Source organism: Canis aureus, chromosome 7 (assembly GCF_053574225.1).
Source record: "Canis aureus isolate CA01 chromosome 7, VMU_Caureus_v.1.0, whole genome shotgun sequence".
Taxonomy (NCBI): domain Eukaryota; kingdom Metazoa; phylum Chordata; class Mammalia; order Carnivora; family Canidae; genus Canis; species Canis aureus.
The window spans coordinates 39,010,166-39,036,671 of record NC_135617.1 but is presented as its reverse complement, the minus strand read 5'-3'; the positions used below and the strand labels follow the sequence as shown (position 1 = coordinate 39,036,671).

Genomic DNA, 26,506 nt, shown 5'->3' with positions numbered 1-26,506 from the left:
ATGGAGACTACTTGTGTCACCCTGATTATGCCATTTTTGAATTTAAATTGGACTTTTTTTTCTGATTTTGCTTTCAAGTTTTTAGAAACATGCTACTAGACTATAGGCTTACTGGGTAGATTTAGCTGTGTATCTTAATCTTAATTGCTTTATATATAAACTTGAGGTCCTTTTCGATTTGCTCCTGCTTCTCACCTCATGGGCACTGATTGATTTAATTTCTTTCTGTGTTTTTGCTAATAGGAATTGAATGGACTTGCTGATTCTCTTTAGGTCTGCTTTGGCTTGATTGCTTCATTTACAATTAGGGCTTATATGGGGTGCCTGGGTGGCTCAGTCAATTAAACATCTGACTCTTGATTCCAGTTCAGGTCATGATCTCAGGGTCTTAGGATGGATCCCCTTGTGGGGCTCTGCGCTCAGGTGAGAGTCGGCTTGTCTTTCTCCCTCCTCATCTGCCCCTCCCGCTGCTTGTGTACTCTCTCTCTTTAAAATAAATAAATCTTTAAAAAAATTAACTGGGGCTTTTATTTAAAATTTTTGTTTATCCTATGGTTTTGTCTCTTGGATCAAGACAACTTCCCCGATAATGAATTCATAACTCTAGAGGAAAGCTGGTTAGGTATCCAACTGCTTTCATTCTTCTTTTTCCTGTTGTTATTTATATTTTGATTTGTCTATTTAGAGTTTCCAAGTGTGTCTTGGTGTTGGGGATAGCATAATGTTGTGGAAGAAGATAATATTTTGCAAGGATATTTCAAAAGGTATGAAGTATGAAAAATAATTTGCTTCCCCCATTCTAGATCAACTTGGAAAGTCATTTATTTAGGACTAAAGTGTAATTGAAGAGACAGGCTGCCATTGGTAAATATGAGAGATGCAGTCAAATCTGGTATTCTGATCCCAACATTTTTTTTGTGAACAAAGATTTTTCTAGGCCATCATAGTGAAGAAATGGAGAGAACTAGTGCTTGTTGGGAGTGCATTTGAATTATGAATTAAAGGGCTCAAAGGTTGATATTTCTTCCCCTGATAGCTCTCCTTCTTCATCTCCCATGGGGCACTTCTCTTACATGGATATACACCACTTTATCGTTAATACAGATTATTTTATAGACAATTCAAATTTGGACACCTATCACCATTCCTTTAATGACATAGCACATTGCACCTACCTCATAATGAAATGTGAAAAGTAAGGGTCTGTCATGGGGCACCACTATTATTCCATATACACTTATGCTGTACATGTATATGTTTATTTGTAGTGGGGTGAATCTCAGTTCCTAAACTCAGATGGGCAAGAAGTGTAACTTTACATTCTGTAACTGAACTTAATTTTTGGATTTTGAGCTTTTGATTTGCTGGGAGTGGGTAGAAAAGTCCTGACAATAGCTTTTCCTGGAGTTCTCCCTTGCCCATACAACCTCCTGGTGTTGCTTCATAGTTCCATGATTCTACCCAGTTTTAAGGTGTTGAGGTGGTGGAAAGAGAATGGTTACTGGTGCCCATGTCCTCTTTAGATACAACTTTCTGCTATTTGGTGCTATTCTTTCATCATAGAAATCCTTTCCTGGCCTGTCTATGGTCCAGTCTTCCTACACATACAGCATAGCTGATATCTCTGGGGTATGGCCATCTCTTTTTGTTCTTGGGAATCATGCTGTCTTTTTCTTTTTCCCCTCCTTCCAACCTCAAGGAAGCTTCTCCTAGTCTTAGAGAAACCCATCTTTTTCATATTTATGCTTGCTCAATCCTCTCCTCTTAGACTTTTGGGAATGAAAGCTGGATTTCTGCTGGAGAGCACATTCATGCCCTTCCCTACGGTACTGAACATGGACCTGAATGGGAGGGGAAGGGAACTGGTGAAACAGAGGCTGATGCAGAGAACGATCTTGAATGCAGGGATGATACCTCAAAGTATCATTTCTTTTCAAGATTTTATTTATTTATTTATTTATTTATTTATTTATTTATTTATTTATTTATTTATTTGAGAGAGGGAGACATAGAGAGAGAGAGAGAGAGCACAAGTGGGGAGGAGGGGGAGAAGCAGACTCCCCACTGAGCAGGGAGCCCAATGTGTGGCTCAATCCCAAAACCCTGGGATCATGACCTGAGCCAAAGGCGGACACTTAACCAACCAAGCCACCAAGGTGCCCCTCAAAGTATCATTTATGTACAATTCTGGGATTTAGTTATATATATTTTGTTTTGTAAGAACTATTATTCCCAAACACTGTACCAATGGCCTTTCCTTCAAGTTGCAGAGTTTGCAAGCAGTGAGGAACCAACAAGTGTTCATCCACTCTCTGTCACTTATCAAATAAGCTATTTGGTAGAAGAGACACAAATTGTAAGCTGTGCAGTGAAATTACCTTTCTATGATAAGTTTTTAAGGATAATTAATTTTAGGTGGCTGGCAAATATACTATGCAAACCAGTGGATTGTGAAGTAGCTATGGAGGGCCAACGTTTTTTTTTTCTCCTAATAAAGCACTGAAAACCTTACCTTTTAAATGTATTCCTTGATTAACACAAATTATATCTGCAGCATAACAAATAGTTTCCAAAAACAAAGAATTTTCATGGAGGGAATTCAAATCAGAAGTAAATGGATGGGTGTGAAATCCTTTCATTGCTACAATAATGAGATAATTTATGTAATACCTCAAGCATCAAAATCCTTTAATGGCTTTTTTGAAATATAAAAGACTGAAAAAATCAGTTATGCCTTTTCCCTCCTTCACTGAGTGTTTATTTGAAAAACTCCTTGTTCAGTTAATGTTCTCTTGAAAAATAATAGCAGCTTGGTCTGGGATGGAGAGACAAATTGTTTAGTGGTTTTCTTAGTGGTTTTCTTCTCAGAAATTTCTATTGTAGTTATGGGGGAAATGTTTTCTCAGCAATAAAGTTAATCCTCTTCCCCCACCTCCCCAGTTTTCTGATAATAGTTCATGATGTTATATTGTACTTCAAAATTTTAGTGCTACTTCAAATCTGCTGCTCAAACTTTCATCAGATTTTATTTTTTCTTCTTTTAAACTGACCGCTTCCTAAACCACCTCACCTCACCTCATCTCATCTCACCTCTGGATATCCATGGCAGCCTTGTAGAGCTTGTAGCCTTGTAGAACTTCTCTAACAATTTGTGGCGAAGGACAAATTTCTAAATCTGAACTCCCTATTCCTATGATAATTTGCTCACAGACTAGAAACAAAGAGCTTGAAGACTAGGGTACATGGGCCACACTTGGGGATGTTCTGGTATCCTGTTCACCATCTCTGCCCATCCCCATACCATCCTGGATATTTTCCCAAAATATTGCTTTCTGAAATGAAATCCCTACTCATAATCCTGGAGCTCGACATTCTGCAACATCTGACAGCATTCAGTCTGTGTCCTAGCACACATCTCAGCCTCCTCTATGGTTCTCTCTCTTTGTTGGAAAGTAATTCCTCAGCATCTAACTAAAAAGCAAACTTTGCTCACTACACTTGGCTGTATTGATATCCAGATTGCCTAGAACATACTGAGCCACAAGCATTGCTCTCTAATTGCCTTATTTTTTCAGATGGATTACTTATTTTAATTAATGAGTAACTAATGAATTTGGTTGGCAAGAAACATGGAATATTTTTAGTCAAGGGTGGGGGGCAGGGAGCAAGCCATCATGGGTACAAGGGACAGGGGTGGTAGTATAAGGGGGGGACATGAGTGCCAAGAATTTTTAACTCTGGGTGTTTAGGATTGCATAAGTGATAGTCTTAGGGGAGAATTTACCCCTGATTTAAAGAGGTGTGTGTGTATGTGTGTGTGTGTGTGTGTGTGTGCGCGCGCACACTTGTGCACAGAGAAAGGAATTTATGGAGAAGAGGAGATTTATGGAGAATTATACAAAGATCATACAATTTTTGCATAATCTTTTCTTATCTGAATTTTTTATTGAGAAAATTACAGATTCATATCTAGATGTAAGCATTAATACAGAGAGATCCCATATACCCTTTATGTAGCTTCCCTCATCGGTTGTATCTTACAGAGCTACACTCCAGTATTACAATCAAGATATTGGCATTGATTCAAACCACTAATTTTCAGATTTCCCTGGTTTAATGTGTACTCATTTTTGTGTATGTGTCTATGCAAGTTTATCAAATATGTAGGTTTGTGTATCCATGGTCTTAATCAAGATATAGAATAGTTCCATCAGCACAAGGACCTGCCCTGTTACCCCTTTGGAGCCACCCTCTCTCCATTCCTCCAGCCTTACTCTGGCAGCCACTCATCCTTCATTCCTAAATTTTTTCATTTCAAAAATGTCACATAAATGGGAGCATACAGCATGCAACCTCTCAAGATTGGCTTTTTCACTTAGCTTAAGTCTCTAGAGATTTATCCCAGTTGCACATGTCAATAGTTCCTTTTTATTGTTGAGTAGTATTTCATGTTATGGATGCATCAGTTTATTTAACCACTTACCTACTAAAGGACATCTGGGCTGATTCCAGTTGGGTTGCTACAAATAAAGCTGCTACAAGCATTCAGAAACAGGTCTTTTTTTGAACGTAAGTTTTATTTCTTTGGGATAAATACCCAAGAGTGTGATTGCTGGGTCACTCGATAGCTGATTTGATAGTTTTATTTAATCTTTTAAACTCATTATTTAAAATTGTTTTCCTACTCCACATTTTTGTATTATGATGAAAAGTACAGTTGCTTGATCAGTTATGGCTCTGATATTAATACCTGAATAAAACCATCTTTTTAAAGTCTTTTTGTCTTGTTTAAAATAATCTTAAAACTCATATCTCATTTTATACTTACAGCACGTCCATAAGCTCAGCGGCAATTTATAGGAAACCAAGACACAGAGGTGTTAAATAACTTGGGCCATATAGAGAATTAATAGCATGGTCTGAAGCAAATCCCAAGGCCCCTAAAGCAGAATTTTTTAAACTATATGTGGTGACACATTAATGGATCATGAAATCAACTCAGTCACAACCAGAATGTTTTTATAAAGAGACTAGACTAGAATATAAAATATCTTAGTGCATTGCACATAGTAAGAATATGTATTGTGCAATTTATATATAAATTTATTTATAAATTGGATGATAGTTAAAAATGATGTCCTTATAGCTTAATTTTTTCCATTAACCCCCTATATAATTAACTTATATTTTCCCTTGTGCCTAACAAGGACATACAAAAATCCAATTAGTCTAGAAATTTAACTAAAAATTCTTGGTTAATATTGGTATGAAGGAAGGCTTGAAAGCAAATCTCTTATCGCTCGCTCTAGGAATTTGTCAAAATGTTTTTGTCACTTTATGGAACTTTATTTTCTTCATTACTTGAGGCAAACCTCATATACAAACATTCCTGGGCTACAGGAAAAAAGGGAACACTCCTAATTCACTTGATAAAATTAACTTTGATAATAAAACCTTACAAAAGCAGTACAAAAAGTTAGAAGTGAGAGGACTGCCCTGAGGCCACACATTTAGAAACAGCTGGAGCCAAGACCCAACTCCAAATTTTCTGACACCTAATAATATGCTTTCCCTGAAATCTTACCCTGATTTTCTGTAGGGTATTTTCAATGTAGCATATGGTGTTTAGGCTGATTCTGTTATGGACAGTCTGTATATGCCAGGGCTTTCATACAGAGGTTACTGAAGCTGCAACAAGAAGGATGGGAAAGAAAGACTGACTGTTTGCAGATACTAGATGGGCTGTGATATAGGAAAGAGAGAGAGCATTTCTGTCTTACAACACAAGGTAGAACTAGGATAGGATTTTGGCATTTAGAATGATGGAAACTTCTTCATCTCAAGGAAAATATTTCTAGGTAAGCTGCTCAGGAACAAAATAACTGCCTAGCATGGTCCTGAACTATCTAAATAAAGAAGGGCTCATTAACCCACCAGAAAACTATCTATCCCAGCTACTGGAGGCAAATTCTTCAATTGGACCAAATGTTCTCTAAGGTCTTTTTCCAAATCCAAGCTCCTAGGAATCTATTGCTAAATGACTTTCTCCCCTGTTAGTCATTTATCTCTGCAAATCCTACCCACGCACCATATTTCCTTGCAATCTGTTTAGAATTAAAGAAATGATTTCTAATTGAAACCTTAACTACCATGATTTTATTTCCAGTAGATATAATTTATCAAAAAACCGAGCTTAAGGGATATGCATTTTTTTCTCTTAGTTTTTTGAATTGGGTCATAAATCAATTAACTCATATTGTGGAGTAGAACAGAACAGGATGAAATGTGAAATGCAGTGTTTATCAATGTGAAATGGAGACTTGCCTGATCATAATCCTCTAGAAGTAGGTAGGGATAGATATTACTCAATTGGAAATTCTGACAGAGAGAGGAAAAGTGATTTACTCAAGATCACGGAGCTAATAAGTGATCACACAGCTAAGATATGGTCACAAAGCTAACAAGTCCTGCACTTGCTAATGCTCTTTGATGACTCCTTGAATAAATATTAAACTTATCCATGGAAGAATATGCTTGAAGGGAAACTTCTGACTTCTAACAAGAGAATTTTCAGGGGATTATAAGTCCAGTTGTGAGTTATTATTTACGCAATAAAACTCATTATTATCCCCTACTTTGCTTACTAATATGTTATTTAAAAAATAGATTTTGCCTCCTTCCATGGATTTCTTTTCCTGAGGAATAAAAAGGAGGTTCCTTTATAGATAGACAATTCTATTCTGAAAGCATGACATTCTAAATCATAAGATTTTACCTCTTGATTTCCACCACCTCTACAAAAGATATTGAAGTTCATGTCAAGTACCATCAGGAAAAAAATGTGAGTATAACTAAGATCTTAAAGTAGTAATTTAATAACTCCCTTTTTATACTGTAGTGTCAAGTAGACAATACTTATATTTCTTGTGCTCTCACATGATTTCCACTTTACGTTACTGTATTTGAGATTAAGGTCCTGTCCACTGCACCAGAGAAGAGTGGATGTAGGCTCCAATGTCTGACAGGTCTTATTCATGACATCTCTGGGCCTACAGTAATGATAAGAGGTTGGTTAGCTTGTGATTTGGAAAATTCTAGAGATTTGGTTTGAACAGTCATGGGATAGAGATGAAGAAGGTTGGTAATGTGAAAGTGGCTGCTGTACCTAAGGGAATGATCTAATTGAGAATGGGCTGGACAGGTTATGATGAGAATTATATTTTCTTTTCTTTGATGGACTTCTCATTCTGCTTGCTGAATGGCCCCTTGGACATTTAAAAATATGCACAAATGAAGAGGAAGATGGGAAGAAGGAGGAGCCAACCTGAACATCAAACCTGCTACTACTGTTGTGGGAGCTTGACTCTCTAGTAAACTAACTGCTGTTTTGCAGGTCTGGGTCTTTGCAGATTCCTTGCAACCCTACAGAGCATGCGGAGCAATTTTCAGAAATTGATCTTTAGGGCTTAAGTTGGTGAGAGGTTTAAGAGATCCTACATGTTGCTAGCAATCTAAGAAGCTACTAAGACAGATTTTGATTGGCATAGTTTACTGAGAACTGAGTTCAAGAGATCATTGCTGAGGGGACTTTGATCTTACGTTTGCAGCAAGTATTTACACTAGAACTATAAGAAGAGTGGGTTTTACTTGTCAAGGTGGAGGGGTAGCTTAGCTCTTCTGCTCTTCTTGCCTCTCCAAGTGAAGTTCTACCAGCAATTTCCTGGTCTCACTCTTTAGAGGCAGAATATTGGTGATTAAAGAAAGAGTGAAAGTAGATACTTATATTAAATTCTTTGTCTTTACCCAGAAATTTTATATAATTTCTAAAAATTCCATTTAATTTTTAAACATTCTTGATGATTTTTGTCATCTCTTCTGTTTTATTCTATTGTTACTTATTAAAAATTGCAATTTTAAAATTTGTAGATTCACATACAGTTGTGAGAAATAATACAGGGAGACACCTAATTTCCTGCAATGATAACATCTTGCATAATTATAGCACAATAACATAACAGGATATTGACATTGATATTGTCAAGATATAGAACATTTCCATCACCACAAGGATCACTCATGTTGCCCTTTTCATAGCCACACTGACTTCCTTACCATCTAATCTCCCACTTGTCCCCTGGAAAACACTACTCTGTTCCCCATTTCTTTCATATTGTCATTTTTGAGAATTTTACATAAATAGAATCATACATTATGTAACCTTGTAGATTGCCTTTTTCACTTTATAATTCTGAAAATTTACCCAGGTTGTTGTATGTATCAGCAGTTCATTTGTTTTTATTACTGAGTAGTATTCCATGATATAGGTATACCACAGTTTATCTACCTATTTACCTATAGAAAGACATCTAGGCTTAATCTAGGTTTTGGCTAGCCTGAATAAATCTACCATGGACATTTATGGGCAAGCTTTTCTATGAGCACAGGTTGTGTCTTCTTTTTTTTTTTTTGTCAGTATTGCTATATAGGTTTGTCAATTTTACTGATATTTTCAAGCTCTTTGATACATTTATTTACTACTTTTCTGTTTTCAATTTCAGTGATTTCTGCTTTACCTTTAATTTTTCCTTTCTTCTACTTGCTTTCCTTTTTTCTAGTTTCTTGATATGGGAGTTTAAAGAATTGATTTGAGACTTTTGTTCTTTTCAATATCTTTACTTAGTGCTATAAATTTTCTTTTTAAAGACTGCTTTAGCTATGTCATCCATATTTTGATATGTTGTATTTTCATTTTCCTGCAACGTAACTTTAAAAAATATTCCTTTGAGACTTCTTCTTTTACCCACGGATTATTTAGAAATGTGTTGATCAGTTTCCAAGTGCTTGGAGATTTTCTTATCTGTTACTGATTTCTAGATTGATTGCATTGTGGGTGGAGAACACACTCTGTATAATTTCGGTCATTTTAAGTTTGTTGGTGTTTTTTATAGCCCTAGGACATGATCTATATTGTATATATATGTAGTCTATATTAACCTATGTTCTGTGAGCACTTGAAGGTATATATTCTGCTGTTGTTGGCTGTAATATACTATAAATTTTGATTAGATTGTGTAGGATGATAATGTGAGGTTCTATATCCTTGCTGATTTCTGTCTAATTGTTATATTAATTGTTTTGAGGGAATATTGAAGTCTTCTACTATAATTATGGATTATCACTTCATTGTATACTTCTATAGCTGTATCTTTCATACTCATCATGACTTATTCATTCCATAGCTAGAAATATGTATTCCCACTTCCCATCACTCCTTTTTGCCCATCTCCTCATTCTTTCACACTCTGGCAACCACCAGTTTGTTATATGTATTTATGGGCCTATTTGTACTTTTTTGTTTGCTTGTTTTGTTTTGTAGATTCCACATATAAGTGAAATCATATGGCATTTGTCTTCCTCTGACTTATCTTACTTAGCATAATACTTTCTAGGTCCATCCATATTGTAGCAAATGGCAAGATCTCATTCTTTTTTATGACTAAGTAATATTACATTATATTTATACCACACTTTCTTTATCCATTCATCTGTCAATGGACATTGAGGTTGCTTCTACATCCTAGGAGGTAAGCATTACTCTGATATCAAAACCAGACAAAGACACTACAAAAATAGAAAACTATAGGCCAATATCCCTGATGAACATAGATGCAAAAATCCTCAACAAAATATTACCAAACCACATTCAACAATACATTAGAAGGATCATTTACCACCATCAAGTGGGATTTATTCCAAGGATGCAAGGATGGTTCAATATCTGCAAATCAATCAATGTGATACAACACATTAACAAAAAGGATAAAAATCATGTCAATAGATGCAGAAAAACCATTTGACCCAAATTCAACCTTGATTAATGACAAAACCTTCAACAAAGTGGGTTTTAATGGAATATACTTCAACATAATAAAGGCATGTATTACAAACCCATGACTAACATCATCCTTGATGGGGAAAAACCATGAAATTAAAAAAAAATTATTTATTTGAGAGAGAGAGATAGCAAGAGAGAGAACAAGTGAAAGGCAGGAAGGGGGAGACACAGGCTTGATCTTAGGGCCTCAGGATCATGGCCTGAGCTGAATGAAGGCAGATGCCTAGCCAACTGAGCCACCCAGGTGTCCCAAACATGAGATTTTTTTTTTCTAAGATCGGGAAAAAGACAAGGGTGTCCACTATTACCATGTTTATTTAGCATAGTTTTGGAAGTTTTAGCCATAGTAGTCAGATAAGAAAATGAAGTAAGAGGCATCCAAATTGGCTGTCACTATTTGCAGATGACATGATAGTATGCATAGAAAACCTTAAAGGCTCCACCAAAAAACTGTTAGTGAATTTAATAAAGTTGTAGGATACAAAACTAATGTACAAAAATCTGTTACATTCCTATACACCAATAATGAAATGGCAGAAAGAGAAATTAAGAAAACAATTCCATTTACAATTGCACCAAAAAGAATAAAATATTTAGGAATAAGTTAAAACAAGATAAGATCTGTAGTCTAAAACTGTAAGACAATGAAGAAAGAAATTCAAGATGATGAAAACAAATGGAAATATATGCCATGCACGTGGATTGGAAGAATATATTGTTAAAATATGCATACTACCCAAAGCAATCTACAGATTCAGGGCAATCTAATCCTAAAATTTGTGTGGAATCACAAAAGACCCCAAATAGCCAAAGGAATCTTGAGAAAAAACAAAGTTGGAAGTATCACAATCCCAGATTTCAAGATATACTACAAAGCTATAATAATCACAACACATTGGCACAAAAATATACACACATAGATAATATAACAGAATAGAGACCCCATATATAAACTCAGTAATAAGTATTTAAACCATTTACATTTATAGTAATTACTATAGATAAATAATTTTTACAATTGGCATATACACATTTAAGATTTTTAGGTCTTCTTAGTGGACTGAACTCTTTGATCATAGCATGTTCCTCTCCATCTTTGCTCTGATGTCTGCTTTATCTGATCTAATAAAGCTATTTCTCCTTTCCTTGATTAATGTTTGTATAATATATATCCTCCCACCTTTAGTTCCAACCTGACTATATTATTATATTTGAAATTTCATGTAGATAGCATATAAATGAGTCATGTTTTTAAATCCACTCTGCCAATTTCTGTCTTTTAATGGGTGTATTTAGACAATTTATATTATATGTAATTATTATGTTAGGGTTTATTTATAATTTATTTTAAAATATTTTATTTATTTATTTATGAGAGACATGGAGAGAGAGGCAGAGACACAGGCAGAGGAAGAAGTAGGCTTCCTGCAAGGAGCCCAATATGGGACTCGATCCCTGATCCTGGGATCATGCCCTGAGCAAAAGGCAGAGGCTGAACTGCTGAGCCACCCAGGCATCCTGATTTGTTTATCAGTTTAATATTTTTTCTATTTTGGCATGCCTGGGTGGCTCAGTGTTTGAGTGTCTGCCTTTGGCTCAGGTCATGATCCCTAAATCCTGGGACTGAGTCCCACATGAGGCTTCCTGCAGGGAGCCTGCTTCTTCCTCTGCTTATGTCTCTGCCTCTCTCTGTGTGTCTCTCATGAATAAATAAATAATATCTTTGAAAAAATCAGTAGCATACATAAAAAAATATTTTTTCTTTTATTTAATTTCTCTGCTTTATTTCCCCCTCCTTCCTGTGGCTTATTTTTTTTCCTGTGGCTTATTTAAACATAATTCAAAATTATGGAATTTTGGAATTATCTATACTTTTTTTTGGTTTCTATTGATACCATAGGTGGGGTGGGGGTTGTTACTGGATAACTGAGATAAAAGCCCTGGATCCCTGCTTAGCCTTCTCTGACACTCTTAGTAGGGGTGTTTGGATATCTTATAATAGTAGTAGAAATGTAGAAGTCTAGGTTACCAAGTTGGCTTTTGCTGGCATGGTGGGAGTGAGGCCGTATTTTTTCCTGTTGTATTTGGCAGGAATAGCACAGTTATCAAAAAGTTTCTGTTGTGCTAGGCTTTCCTTTTATTGGCCTTTTTTTGGCTTTTGTTGGAGTTCCCCACCACCCCAGCCCCATATTCACTGGCATCTCTGGGTGCTAGATTCTTTAGCTCTAAAACTGGGATATATGAAGCAAAAAGAAAACCCAGGGGGCTTACCATCATATCAATACTTGGTTCCAAGGTTCCTAGACTGTCTGATTCTAGACTTCTTCTTCTTTATGATCTCATATCTGTTTTATACAAGGACCAAGGTTTTAGCTGTCATTAGAAAAAGGGAATAGGGAAAAGTATGTCTGTTCCATCTTTTTGGAAGTCCGTTTTTATGTTTAAAAAATATACTATTATATAATTACTTTATATATTATATTGTATTTGAAATTCTTGGAGGGCTAAATGTCTTTTTTTTCCCCTAGTAACTTTCACATGTTGCCATTTGTTTCCTTATGCTGGGTGATCCTGATTTGAGATGAGGCTAGGACTTACAATGAAGATGTGTATCTCCTTAGAGAATTTTCTTTTGGTTCTACTAGATACCTAGTTATGCTACCTGGGATCACTTTAGCATTCACCTAATCTGTAATTTAATTTAGTTTAATTTAACCTTGGGTTCACCTCTTCCTCATTGCCTCTGCCTCAGGCTTAGTCTTCTGATCACAGTACCAATACAGGCATCTTTTCCTCTTATGTTTGTTTTATATACAAACCTATAAAACCTGCCTCTCTTCCTCCCATGTATCTAAGTGTGTGTGCACATGTGTATATTGATCGGTGCCGATTTTAGTTCACAGGTTCTTTCCAGAGGTTGAGAACCATTTTGCAGAATTTTCTTACTTTTTTTGAGCCTAGGAAGTCAATAAAATTATGTTTTATGAGATCTAGTTCTTATGTCGAAAAAGAGTTTTACTGCCAGAAACTGAAGCTACATTTTTATACCTTCAAAACAAACAAACAAAAACAATTCCAGTCACATTTATTCTCAAAAGGCCATTGAGAACATCTCATAACATTAGAGCTGCTTTTCCCAAACTATATTCTGTGGAAATTTAATAACATTGACATAAATTGTAATAGGTTTTCCTCAAAAAAGTTTAAATGTTTCATGGTAAAAAAAATTTGGGTAAATCATGTACATTGTATCTTCTCCTCTTAGAAATACATAGTGTATATTATCATGTTAAAGGTTCTGAGAATTTGTGAAGTAAATGCAAAGTTAAAATTGTGATTAACCCTGCATTTCCCAAATTACTTGAATGTGGAATCTCACATCTTAATTAATTAATTAATTAGTATTTATTCACATCCCACATGACACTAGAGTTCTGTGAAACAGTTTGGTTAATGCAGATTTACAGTCTCTGGTTAGAAGCAGTGTATTTAGAATGAGAAGATCTCAGTTCTAGTCCTGGCTTTGTTGAGCTGTAGGACATTGGGTGAATGTATAACCAACTTGAACTCATTTCTTTCTTTAGAAAGAGGTTGAAGGAAATGATTTCTAGAGTATTTTCAAGCTCTATAATTATCTTCTCTCAATCAACAAGTTACCAATGCCTCCTCTATAGTATAAGGATGAGTGCCTTGGGATAGCATTGGAAATGTGTGTTCGCTGCCTTCCAGGTTTACAATGCTCCTCACCTTCCCAGCACTCCCCTCTAATGCTTTAACTATAGAGGACCTGCCTTTATTGGAATTTCTACTTCCTTTTGTGTCCAGGTTTAATATTTCTCCTTAGAGCTAGTTTTTGTTTTTTTTCAATTACTATCACAATCAATAATGTGAGTGTGATGGGAAGAACCCACATGTGATTATACCTTCCCTGCCTGTGTTCATAATATAGATTGACCTTGGGGATCCCTGGGTGGCTCAGTGGTTTGGCACCTGCCTTTGGCCCAGGGTGTGATCCTGGAGTCCTGGGATCGAGTCCCACATCGAGCTCCCGGCATGGAGCCGGCTTCTCCCTCTGCCTGTGTCTCTGCCTCTCTCTCTGTCTATAATGAACAAATAAAATCTTAAAAAAAAAAAGATAGATTGACCTTGAGCAACAGGAGTTTGTTTAGTCCCTGGTCTATTTTTCTTTATTGTCTTAAAATGAAAAGAACACTCACTGACTCTGGAGGCAGAAGACTGAGTATGAAGGCCAGTTGATGATCTTGGGTTCCCATTTTTGTCTTAGACTTTCAGTTTCCCCTCTTGAAAGCAATGGTGATGCTAATTGTTCCATCCATCTCCATCACAGAGCTCCTATATAGTTCTGGGATGATAACAAATAGGGAACTGAGTACTATACTACAAAGCTGTGCAAGTGGAAGGTATGTGAAAAGTGAATAATGAACTTTGTGATTGTGGTTTCTTGCAGTTTACAGAACAATAGGTTGAAACAATAATTATGGATATACATGCTGAGGCTATTTACAAAAAAGAAATCCAGGAGATAACTAAGTTTGAAAATTCAGTTCTAGGGGCACCTGGGTAGCTCAGTTGGCTGAGTGTTGGATTCAGGTTAAGATAGGGTCATGACTTTGGGGTCCTGGGATTGAGCTCAGTGGCAGGCCCTCGGCTTAGCAGGGAGTCTGCTCAAGATTCTCTCTTTCTCCTCCTCCCTCTGACCCTCCTCCACACTTTCTATCTCAAATAAAAAATCTTTAAAAAATTAAATTCTTAGCTTTTTCCCTATCTTTCCTTTTCCTGCTGTCTTTGTATGTAATAAGGAAAAGCATAGGAAACTAAAAAAAATGCCACTAGGCTTTCCAGGTAAACAAAGATTAAAGAAAAGATAGGGCCAATGTAGGGTAAGATATATTCATATGCCAAAATTTATTTTTAGTCAAAAATCCCCTTAGCCTTATTCATCTCAGAAAAATGAAAACTAATGACCTAGAAGTGAAAATTTGTATATCCTTTTACTTAGTCTCATAAGTCATTCTGTTCTAATTCCTTTGTGAATTCATGCAATACTTTGCCAATGAATTAATGAATAATATTCTTCTAAGTGGGTTCCTATGAGAATGGATTTTTGTGTGTATAGCTTATTAAATCTTTTTTAATATCTAGGATTTTACCATATTAATAAAAGTATCAAACATATGCCCTTGCAATGCAGAGGAAAAGTTATAAGATTATTATTTCAATATTCAATAATCTTTCTTGCAAAAGCACCATGCTACAAATTTTTTTCCTATAAAAACAGGAAGTGATACAAATCCACTCTATCAAGCTGGCTTGGTGGGCAAAGACCACCTTTAAAATTCTCATAATTGTCACTGTTTTCTGACATTCTCTCCATCTTAGGAAACAGGACTCGTGTAAAATAAAGAGAACTTATTCCAAAAGGACTGAGTCACAGCTTGGAACATTTCATGTTGATGTGATTTGAAATGATAGTTGAAAATCTGTGATTAATGGGGATGTAGAATAAAAGCCTGAGTAGACCTTGCACTGTGTGGTGCAGCTCAGCATCACTGCAGTACAGGGCACAAAGTATCAAGATGAAGATGGGCATGTCTTCTCTACCTCCCATGGCCAATTTCCCTTTTGGGCTCCCTGGTACGTAAGATTAATATTCCATGTTGTTTGAGGATGGAACTTTAGTACCAAATGTTTGATCAGAGAGTCATGCTAGAAAACACTAAGAAACATCTTCTTTCTGATTCAAACATCCCATTTTCTCTATTTGCCTACTGAATTCTCACTTAACCTTCTGGGTTTTGGCTTAGATGTCACCTATAATGAAAAGTAATTCTAGGCCCTGTGGCCTGAGTCAGGTTCTCTTTTCTCTGTTCCTGGGCACCATATAGAACACTTATGCAAGGCTATTCAATTTCTCTTAGATTAACCTTTTTTTACTTTTCCCCTGAGTTCCCACTCAAATGCAATGAGTACTGCCTAGTAGTACTTTCTGCAGTGATGGAAATGTTCTAATCTATGCTGTCCAGTGTGGTAGCCACTAGTCACATATGGCTGTTAAGCACTCAAACTATGGCAAATGTGACTGAGAAGTGGTTTTAATTTTATTTCATTTTAGCTACACTTATTTAAATCAACTAAAATTAGATTATAAAGTATATAAAAATTCCATATATAAATTATAAATACTTTAAATTATTAATTAAAATTATTAAGATTTAAATTTAAATAGTCAGATGGTGGCTTTTGGCTATCACATTGGACAGCACTGCAATAGCTGTAAGCTTCTTGATGGCTGGGACTACATCATATTTACTTTTATATTTCCAGTACTGGAAGACTTTCTATTCCAACACTTTCTATGCACTCAAGAAATACCTGTTGACAATTGAATGAATGTCAGTGTTCTATTCTTTTTTTTTAAATTTATTTATTTATTCATGATAGACAGAGAGAGAGAGAGGCAGAGACACAGGCAGAGGGAGAAGCAGGCTCCATGCACCGGGAGCCCCATGTGGGATTCGATCCCGGGACTCCAGGATCGCGCCCTGGGCCAAAGGCAAGCGCCAAACCGCTGAGCCACCCAGGGATCCCCTCAGTGTTCTATTCTTATTTCACATTTAGTTTGTCAGGCTCAGAAACCTGACACTGTAGGTGAAATTCTGGCTTTATCATTTCGCACTTATTCAAGGGTGACTTAATTTCTTTGTGCCTCAGTTTCCTCATCTTTAAAATGAAGTATCACTAGTATCTGCCTCATAGGGTTATAATGAGACTTAAATGAATTTATATACTTAATTTATTAATTAATAAATACATTAATTAGTCCTGAATACAATAGATGGCAGATAGTAAGTTCTACTATGTACTATCATATTGATTTTACAGTGTTTTTTTTTTTTATTAAAAGAAGGAGTAAGAGAAACAAAAAGAAGAAAATGAGGCAAAAAACACTACTTTGGTAGAAAGTTTTGAATTTTGTGTAAAATCATTTAAACTAAACACATTAGGGATCATATGTTATTTTGTTTGAGATTCTTAACCATCAAAAGGGCTAAAGAGAGGAAGGGAAACCATAAAAAACTTTTAGCATTACAGAACAAACTGAGGGTTGCTGGAGGGGAGATAGGTGAGGGGATGTACTAAATAGGTGATGGATATTAAGGAGAGCACTTGTGATGAGCAGTGGGTGTTATATGTAAGTGATCAATCACTGAATTCTACTCTTGAAACCAATATTACACTATATGTCAAATAACTAGAATCTAAATAAAAACTTGAAACATGAAAAAAAAGCTGCTATTCTGATGTGTCTTATATAGGATTAACAGTGCCTTGATACAGCACAATAAACAATAGCAATAAAATGTAGAAACTTTATGCATTCATTTATTTTTTAAAAGGAGTAACTTCAGAATATAGATGCAGTGACAAGTTTTAAGACAAGAACTTTACTATCATTTACAATATAAATTAAATTTAATGCAATTATAGCAAAATGTATTTTTTAAAAAGATTTATTTATTTTGGAAAGAGAGAGAGAAAGTGTGAGTGAGTGCACATGTAAGGAAAGGGGTGGAGGGAGAGAGATAGAGAGAATGCTCAAGCAGACTCCCTATTGAGCATGGAGCCTGACACAGGGCTTGATCCCATGACTCTGAGATTACGACCTAAGAGGAAACTGACTGAGCCATCCAGGTGCTCCAGTAAAATGTGCCTTAAAAGATGTCAGTAAGTATGCTGACAAGAAGGACTTTATCTTAGTCTTCCATTGGTGATACTTTGAGCCAGCATGTTGTCAACCAGGCTGGATTTTTCTGCAATGACAAAATAAATCATACTTTTCTTTCCTAGTTTGACATCTTTTTCAATACACAGTTGATGAGTGAAATTAAAAAATGTCTTAACCCTGAAAATTATTTCCTTCTTCATATTCAGATAGTTTTTTGATTTATTAATATGTCTATCTTTATTTGGGGAAGGAGAATCAGATGGTGGCTCTTGGCTTTGGAAACTCAGGCTGTAAAAAAAAAAAAAAAAAAAAAAAAAAAAAGAAACTCAGGCTGTGTCCTCCATTGTGAGGGATTCTTTGGATATTACTATCTACTTTTTAGGGTAAGAAAACTAAGTCTTAGAGAGATGCTATTTGCCCAAAGCCACATGGGTTATAGTAAATAATAGAATTGGAAGTAGATCCTAGGTTTTGTGACTGCTAGTTCTAGGAGTTTCCAATGAGTGTTGAGCTTAGAAGATACTGGAAGAAAAAAAAGAAGAAATAGAAGAAGGAACACCCATAAGTAGCTGCTACTTATTTCACTGGACTTTAAATTTTTATTAATTATAATGAGATTTTGGTGTAAGCCACTGATCCTTTCCTCAGACAAATGCACATAAAAGTATTTTGCTAACACATTTAGGTAACAATAGTCCCTGAAATTCACTGATGGACCATTATTTAAAAATAGTGTGGAAGAAATCGAGTTTCCTTTTAGGGCATTATGAATAATGCCTCAAAATCTCTGCACACATAGTCATTGCTAGTCTGAAATATCTACTGGAAAAGTATCCACTCTCATGGTTACTCTCATGGGATGAGGATAGATTCTTTTTTTGTAATTTAAGATTTTATTTATTTATGAGACACACACACACACACACACACACACACACACAGAGGCAGAGACATAGGCAGAGGGAGAAACAGGCTCCCTGCAGGGAATCGGATGTGGGACTTGATCCCATGATCCTGGGATCAGGATGAGGATAGATTCAGAACAGGGTTTATCATTCTCTATTACTGAAAACAGTAATTGTAGATGGTGTTGCTTCTTCTACTTTCATATTTGATGTGGTCATAATAACAAGCTACAAAGTTAGAATATAATGCCTTTTTTTCTTTAATAAGGAAACATTATAACGTGTTCCTCAGTCCCAATAACCACCAAAGTTAGATAATGTTACCAATTACTACCAAGGTATATATATATATTTCAAAGGCATTTGTTTCCTGGGAAGTAAAATATTCTAATTCCAAGAAGTAAAAGAAGATATATTAGTGATTTGGTGCTTTCAAAAGTTTATAAAATTGTACTAGAAGAAAAGCAAGACAATGAAATATTTGAGATACTTTCAATAATGCTGGTATTTAAAAAATTTAAATAAGTTGCTAAAAGGAATAAAGAATTGTGTTAGGTAACCAAAGATCTCTTTAAGAATGGATATTAATGTTAAACATGCAATCTACTAACGGCAAGTTGCTGGTGGGAACAGTATAAAAATTTAAAGAGACATAATGAAGGTTTTATTTCTGGTTTAAGACCTCATTTTTATTTCTCATTGGGAAAATGTGAAACCACTTCTCAGAACAGTCATTTTAAATTGTGTAACTTAAGAATAAAATAGACATAGGGAAATCAAGGTAAGGAAATATGTGTCTTCAATACTTCTTTAGAAAATACAGTAAGCCATTGTATTTACTTATTTTATACCTTCCAAAATATATAGGAAATAGCTCCAGGACAATGTGGATAAAATTTATCTTGTCTGTCATAGGAGCTGCTTTTTATTCATTTTAAGGGTACTGTTGGCGTCCTTCTGAAGAATTTCATTTTCATTAATAAACTCATACTATCTTTCCTTGAAGCACAAATTATTTTCATGCTGAGGGAGAGAGGCTGAACATTCATGAGTTCTCTCACATAGCTACTTTCCTGTGGGAGTATGTGTAGCAACAGTGTTGCCTTTCATTAGAAAAAAATCTATAATAAGAATTGTCCATTATTTCTAAAGAGAGCCATATCTGGCTACCCCTGATCATGGTCCCCTTTTTTTATAGCTTGATTTGATTCTCAGCAAACAACTTCCAAGAATACTCATAAAACAGAAGAATTTACATGTGAAAATATCTGGTAGGGCTTTAGTTGTGGTGGTTTTCTTCCTACAAAGAATAAGGGGAAACTATGTCTTTTTACACCAGTTTTTCTCAGAGCCTGATAAAGTCAGTATAACTATTAGCCCAGTTCAATACTTGTTGAGCACTTTTTAAAAATTATTTTATTTGTTTATTTATTTATTTGTTTATTTATTTATTTATTTATTTATTTATTTATTTATTTATTTATTTATTTATTGTTGAGCACTTTTTTATATGGCAGGACCTGTGCTTAGTGCTGGGGAAACCAGCATGAGTAAGACCTAGCATCTGCCTTTAGGAACCTCATGGGTGAAGGTCAAGAACTGATTCATAAGGATATGATTTTGATACAATGCAGTTGATGCTTTGAGAGATATGTGCATAGAGTATACTGAATATGAGAAGGCACCAAGCACAGCCTGGAGAGACAAGGATGCTTAGCCAGTCAAAGAAAAGAATACCTTGTGGTGCTTGAGGGTGTTATAAGGGTGCCAGCATGAGCAAAAAAAGCATGGGGCTAGAAATAGCACAGTGCATTTTAGAATTGCTAGGATAAGAAGAAGCTATGTGGCTGAAGAGACAAACAGGGTCCATGTTATGTTCCAAGGAAGACCCCATACGACATGCTAACTGAGGAGCCTGGACTTTAGCCCACACCTTTATCTGTTTATAAGAAAGAATCATGTAGGAGAGGTCTGGGGCAGAATTAGAGATTTGGAGGTCATCAACAGGTTAGGTAGAAACTGTAAAACGAATGTGACCACTCAAGGAGTTTCTGTAAGAGTAGACTGGAAAAAGAATCCTGGAGAACCCAAACAAGTGAGAGTCCTTAAAAAGGGTTAAGAAAAAGCAGAATAGGAAGACAACAGGATACCATTATGACAGAAGCTGTGAAGAGCACCAGAAAAATCCAGTGAGATTAAATCGGAAATTGTATCTATCTCACCATTAGGAGATAATAGTGGGTTAGTTTAAAACATTGATGGGCTAGTGGGAACAAGAGACATATTGCAGTAAATTGAGAAGTGAGTGGGAGTTAAGCATAGCTTGTATAAGCAACTTGGATAAGCATGAGTGGAGAAAGCTGCTTCAGGGAGTTTGTTTGTTTTCTCTACAGGAGATCCCTGAGCATATTTAAAGGCTGATGGTGGGTGTTTGTAGAAATGAAGGAGAGGGAATATTGCTGGAGCCATGTTCATGTGAATTTAGGAGGGAGTTGGGTAATTCCATTCTGATGAGTTGTCTTTCTTTTCTTTAATTGATGAGTTGTCTTTCAATGAGAAGAGAGGCATGTCTTTCTCTAAGACTGAATGGAAGAAAGCAAGAGATATCAGGGCAACTTTAAGAAACATTTAAGTAAAAAAAATTTTTTTTGAGTAGATAATAACTATGGCTCAAAATTGGAAAGGTATAAAATGTTGTATGATGAAAAATATTCTCTCCAACCCTGCTTCTCATTCATTACCTTCTTAGAAAACACTTTATTGAACACTTACGCAGATACTGTTTCTCATGTTGGAGACATGACGATGAATAAAACAGAGGAAGTTCCTGCTGACGTGCTGCTTTTATTTGTGTATGTACATGTGTGTGTGGGAGGGGGAAGGAAACTGAAAATAAATAGTTATATAATGTAATATAAATCAAAGTTCTTTGACAAAAACTAAGCAGATAATAGTTATGGGGAGGTAGGCAAATTCTGAGTTTACATAGGGTGATCAAGAAAAGCTCTCTGAGGAATGGGTTTGAGTACAGTTCTGAATATGGTACAGAATAAAATGAGAGCCTATCTTACAGAAGAGTGTCCCAGGCAGTGGGGGCTGGAAGAAAAAGGCCCTGGTCAGGAACAGGGAGGTGAGGTTGAGGAACTATGAGAGGATAGCCCGAATGGAGCTAAGAAGTAGGAGAGACAAGTGTTGGTCCTATTGAAGTAACAAGAGATCTATAGCTTTTTTTTTTTTTTAAGATTTTATTTATTTATTCATGAGACACACAGAGAGAGAGAGAGAGAGAGAGGCAGAGACACAGGCAGAGAGAGAATCAGGCTCCATGCAGGGAGCCCAACGTGGGACTTGATCCCAGGTCTCCAGGATCACACCCTGGGCTGAAGCCAGCCCTAAACCACTGAGCCACCCAGGCTGCCCTATAGCTTTTTAGATGTAGATTTTATCCTAACTGAGTGGCTTGCTTCAAAATGGGGTTATGATATAAATGCAAGATGCTAAAAAATCTTGTTAAAATGCAGATTCTGATTCAGTAGGTCTCAGATGTCACTCAAGATTCTGTATTACCAACAAATTCCTGGTGATGTGGTTATTGTTGGTCTGCAGAGCATACTTGGGATATAATGGTCTAGAAGCAATAATTATTGCTTATTCTATTCCAGACCCTATGGATTAGAGCTGTAGGAGAACAAACAGCTACTACTTGTGAGATGTTGAGTACAAAATGGAGTGGCAAGCTTTAGTCAAAGCAAGAAGTTGCCAGAACATTCTGAGAAGAGGTTAAAGATATTTCACTAATGTATTTGCTAATATATTACTGAATTCCTGAGGGCACAGTGTAAATATTCTGGGTGGGTAAGTGTGTGAGATTGGGTCAGATGAGGGGATGTACAGAATTTATGAAAAAGGTAGACAAATGACAAGGATGACTTGGCACCTTGAACTGCTCCTGGTGATTGAGACAAACACAGATATGAGAAAGAATGGATTTACTCCTCATGCTCTCTTAGGGGAAAATGTGCCACCAGTTCCAATTGCAGCCTTCTTCATAAGGTTAGTATTTTGAGCAGACTATTGAAGTGAGGTGGGGAGTATAGGGTGTCAGGGATTGGGGATATTTCCAGGACTGGGAGGAGGTCTGAGGGTCATGATAGCAGGATCCAGGCCTGGGGTGATGCAGCATTTCCTGGAATGTACACAGCTTTGAGGGCCCTGTTGACAATCCTCCATGGCCATATGGTTTCTCTCTTCGAAGCAACCAAAATTACTAGTCTCCTGTGTACCCTTTCAGAGCTATTTTATACAGATAAAAAACTCAATAGGAATATAAAATATTTCAACAACACAATTAACAAGCTTGATCTAATGGACATAGAAAGAACATTATACTTAACAGCTCCTTTCAAGGGCTCATGAAACATTTATACAGATTGATCCATTTTGGCCCATGACGCAAGTCTCAAAAAATTTCAAAGGATTATTGTCACAGACTCTATACTTTCTGACCATATTACAATTATGTTAGAATTTCATAAAAAAGAGAAAAAGTCTTGAGGAAATCAAAGTATCTTCTATTACTAAAACTTTAGTTATCATTGATAAAAACAAAGAGAAAAAGTCTATATGTTTGAAATTTTTGAAACAGTTCTAAATAACTTATGTTCAAAATATAACAAATCAGGAAATATTTAGAACCAAATGACATCGAAATTCTTTTATTAAAACTTATTGGATGCAGCTAAGGCAGTGTTCTGAGGAAAGTTTTTAGCCTTAAATACTTCTGTAGATAAGAAAAAATAAAAATTAAAAATTAATCATCTATGTTCAGAAGTTAAGGGAAAAAACAATGAAATTAATCCAGAGAAAGTAGAAATAATAATAAAGAATATGAATTTAATGAAATGTAATATCAATGTGTAATAGAGAGGCCCAATAAAGGCAAATGTGATCATTTGACGAGCACATTTGAGAAGCCTCTGGTCAATTTAAGAAAATAAAAAAGGAGAGGACAAAAATTAGAAATAAAGAGGACATATCTATAGAAGCTACAGAAGAAAATGTTAGTAAGAAGATATGATAGGCAGCACTGTTTGTAACAGAGTTGGTAACATTCCTAGAAAAATGTAATTTACCAAGAAAGAAGTAATAAAGTTGCTTATTCTAAGCCCCATACCATCAAACAGGCTTAATTACAGCTTTGGCTTTCCCAGAAATGGAATTTTAAGCCAGTCAATCAGAAATCACTTGATCGGGCAGTCCGGGTGGCTCAGCGGTTTAGTGCTGCCTTCAGCCCAGGCTGTGATCCTGGAGACTCTGAATCGAATCCCACGTGGGGCTCCCTGTGTGGAGCCTGCTTCTCCCTCTGCCTGTGTCTCTGGCTCTCTCTCTCTGTCTCTCATGAGTAAATAAATAAAATCTTAAAAAAAAAAAAAAAAAGAAATCACTTGATCAACACTAGTTATCTTACTAATGACTCCGCCATCCTCTAAAGGAAATTACCTTTGCAATAACCAACTCATTTTTTTTTCTGGTATAACTTTATTGTTGTTTGCTTCTTTCTGCTTATAAAAGTCTTTCATTTTGTATAGATCTTTGAGGCCCTCTGCTAGATTGGATGCTGCCTGATTTGAATTGTTTTTTGCTCAAACACTTAAGATTTTTAATATGACTCAGTTTATCTTTTAGTGTATTCTAATATCCACTAAGTTAATTGATTTGTAGTTAAGTCTTCCTACTCAAGGTGTATAGGAACAAATTGTTTTACCAATATATTCTAGCAAGTATTCAAAGAATGAGTAATTCTACTCTTACACAAACTATTCCAGAATACAGAGAAAGAGGGAACACTTGACAAATCACCATAAGAGTTTAGTTGTCATAATCTTGATATCAGATCTAATGAGGATAGCTTAAGAAAGGAAAATCTAACTCATGAACTTAGAAGAAAAATTCTTGAACAAATATTAGCAACACGAGTCCTACAATGTACCAATAGGTAGGTAGGGAAGGAGGTGAATGTGTCTTAGAAAGAAGAAAGAGAAGAGAAAGATGTCAAAAGCACAGGTTGAGGAGCGACCAAGAAAGTTGGTGGGTTGGTACTAAAATTAAGTTTCACTTCCTTTACAATTTTGACACTTCTTGCTCTAACATTACAAAGTATGTGAAGGAAATACCTAAAACTTTTACGTTTGTTTATTCATATAGTTATTAAGCCCCCTCTATGTACAAGGTATACTGAGCTAGGAAATTAAAAAGTTATGCTCTGAATATCTTGTGAAGAAGGCAGTGGCATCTTCCCAAATTCTTCTATAAAACCCACAGAATAGGATAAAAAAGAAAACGGGCCACAGGCAATTCACAAAACTAGGTGACAGAGTATTTCCATAAACCCCAAATTATGAGCAAATAATGACAAATCACCAACAGTTACAAGACGTCCTGGGTATTAGCACTTGTCCAAGAGGAAGCAGAAAGAAGCAATGGGATCTATGACAAACCTGATGGTTCAAAATAGCAAACAAGCATTTAACCTGAAAAACTCAGCCAGCCAAGCTGAGAATAGCAACTAAAACTGAGGGGGATTTTCATGATCCAAAATGTCTATGGTGAGGCATGGTGTGTGATAAAACTGAAGGGCTTGAATAGTTTGAGCTCCCTTCATTGTCAAAGCTACCAAACAAAGGTCCCTCCCAGGACAAAGCTGGGCAATAGTCTAAACTGAGAAAAAACTGCTGAGAAGAGAATCTAAATCGAACAGATCAGGGACAACAGAGACCATAGAAATACGAAGTCCAGAACACTGGTGAGGGAGAACAGAAACAGGAGATCTTAGAATTTAAGTGTTCATACTGTTGAATACTTTACAAAAACCACCAGGAGAGGGTGGCCTAGAGATGTTCAATTGGAAAAACTATATAAACCAAGCTCCCTTTGTAAAAGTTCAGAAAATTGAATTCTTTGTCAAAATGAGCAACAAAAAGGATAGTGTTCAAATCACATTTAAATTTATCATCAGATAAAAAGAAAGAAGAAGGAGTAGAGTCTCTATATATAATGCAGGAACATGAGATACATGTTCTCACAAAAATGAAAACTATAACTTAAGGGGGCCTGGGTGGCTCAGTTGGTTAAGTGTTTGAGTCTTGATTTTGGCTCATGTCAGGATCTCAGGTCATAAGATCAAGTCCCACATCAGGCTCTGTGCTGGGCATGGAGCCTGCTTAAGATTCTCTCTCTTTTCCCTCTGCCCCTCCCCTGCTCCGCACACACAAAAACAAAAACAAAACCCAAACCAAAAATACTATAACAATATTTCAAAATGAGCTAAAAGACAGAAGATCTGAAAGATGAATCAGAATGAAGAAAATTCAATAAAGTGGTAGAACTCAAGAAAGAATAAGAAAAAAAAAACATCATTTCAGAAATTGACTAACTAGAAGTATAACACAAGAGCATATATATATAACAGCTAATATCTTACAATAAAAAGAGGAAAAAAAAGAGGAAAAATGTAAAGATCAGAAAGAATTGAAGATTCCAGAGGCTAGGGCTGGGAAAGTGGTGGGCTGGGAAGTTGGTACTTGATGGGTACACAGGACGCCAGGGTGGCTTAGTGGTTGAGTGTCTGCCTTCAGCTCAGGGTGTGATCCCGGGTCTGGGGATCGAGTCCCACATCAAGGTCCCTGTGAGAAACCTGCTTCTCCCTCTGTCTATGTCTCTGCCTCTCTCTCTGTGTCTCTCATGAATACATAAATAAAATCTTAAAAAAAAAGTACTTGATGGGTACAGAGTTTCAGTTTTGTAAGATGAGAATAGTTCTGGAGGGGGATGCTTGCAATGGTTGCTCAACAATGTGAATGTACTTAATGCTACTGAACTGTGGTTATGATAGTAAATTTCATGTTATGCGTATTTTACCACAATAAAAAAAACTGAAAAGAAAAAGTGAAGAAAGAAATG

General features: G+C 36.0%; 1 long non-coding RNA gene across 5 annotated transcripts in view; it reads right to left on the bottom strand.

The window, feature by feature from the left end:
- Positions 1 to 26,506, bottom strand: part of LOC144317276 (uncharacterized) — a 96,278-nt gene that overhangs the window by 53,130 nt on the left and 16,642 nt on the right. For 2 of the 5 annotated variants that reach the window (XR_013383233.1, XR_013383232.1), the window contains exons 3-5: positions 14,113 to 14,258; positions 6,953 to 7,049; positions 5,585 to 5,688 (exon numbers count right to left, since the gene is read on the bottom strand). This is a non-coding gene — a long non-coding RNA (uncharacterized LOC144317276). Of the gene's footprint in view, positions 1 to 5,584; positions 5,689 to 6,952; positions 7,050 to 12,166; positions 12,232 to 14,112; positions 14,259 to 26,506 lie in introns of those variants that run through there. The other 3 variants (XR_013383231.1, XR_013383230.1, XR_013383234.1) reach the window with 2 other exon arrangements.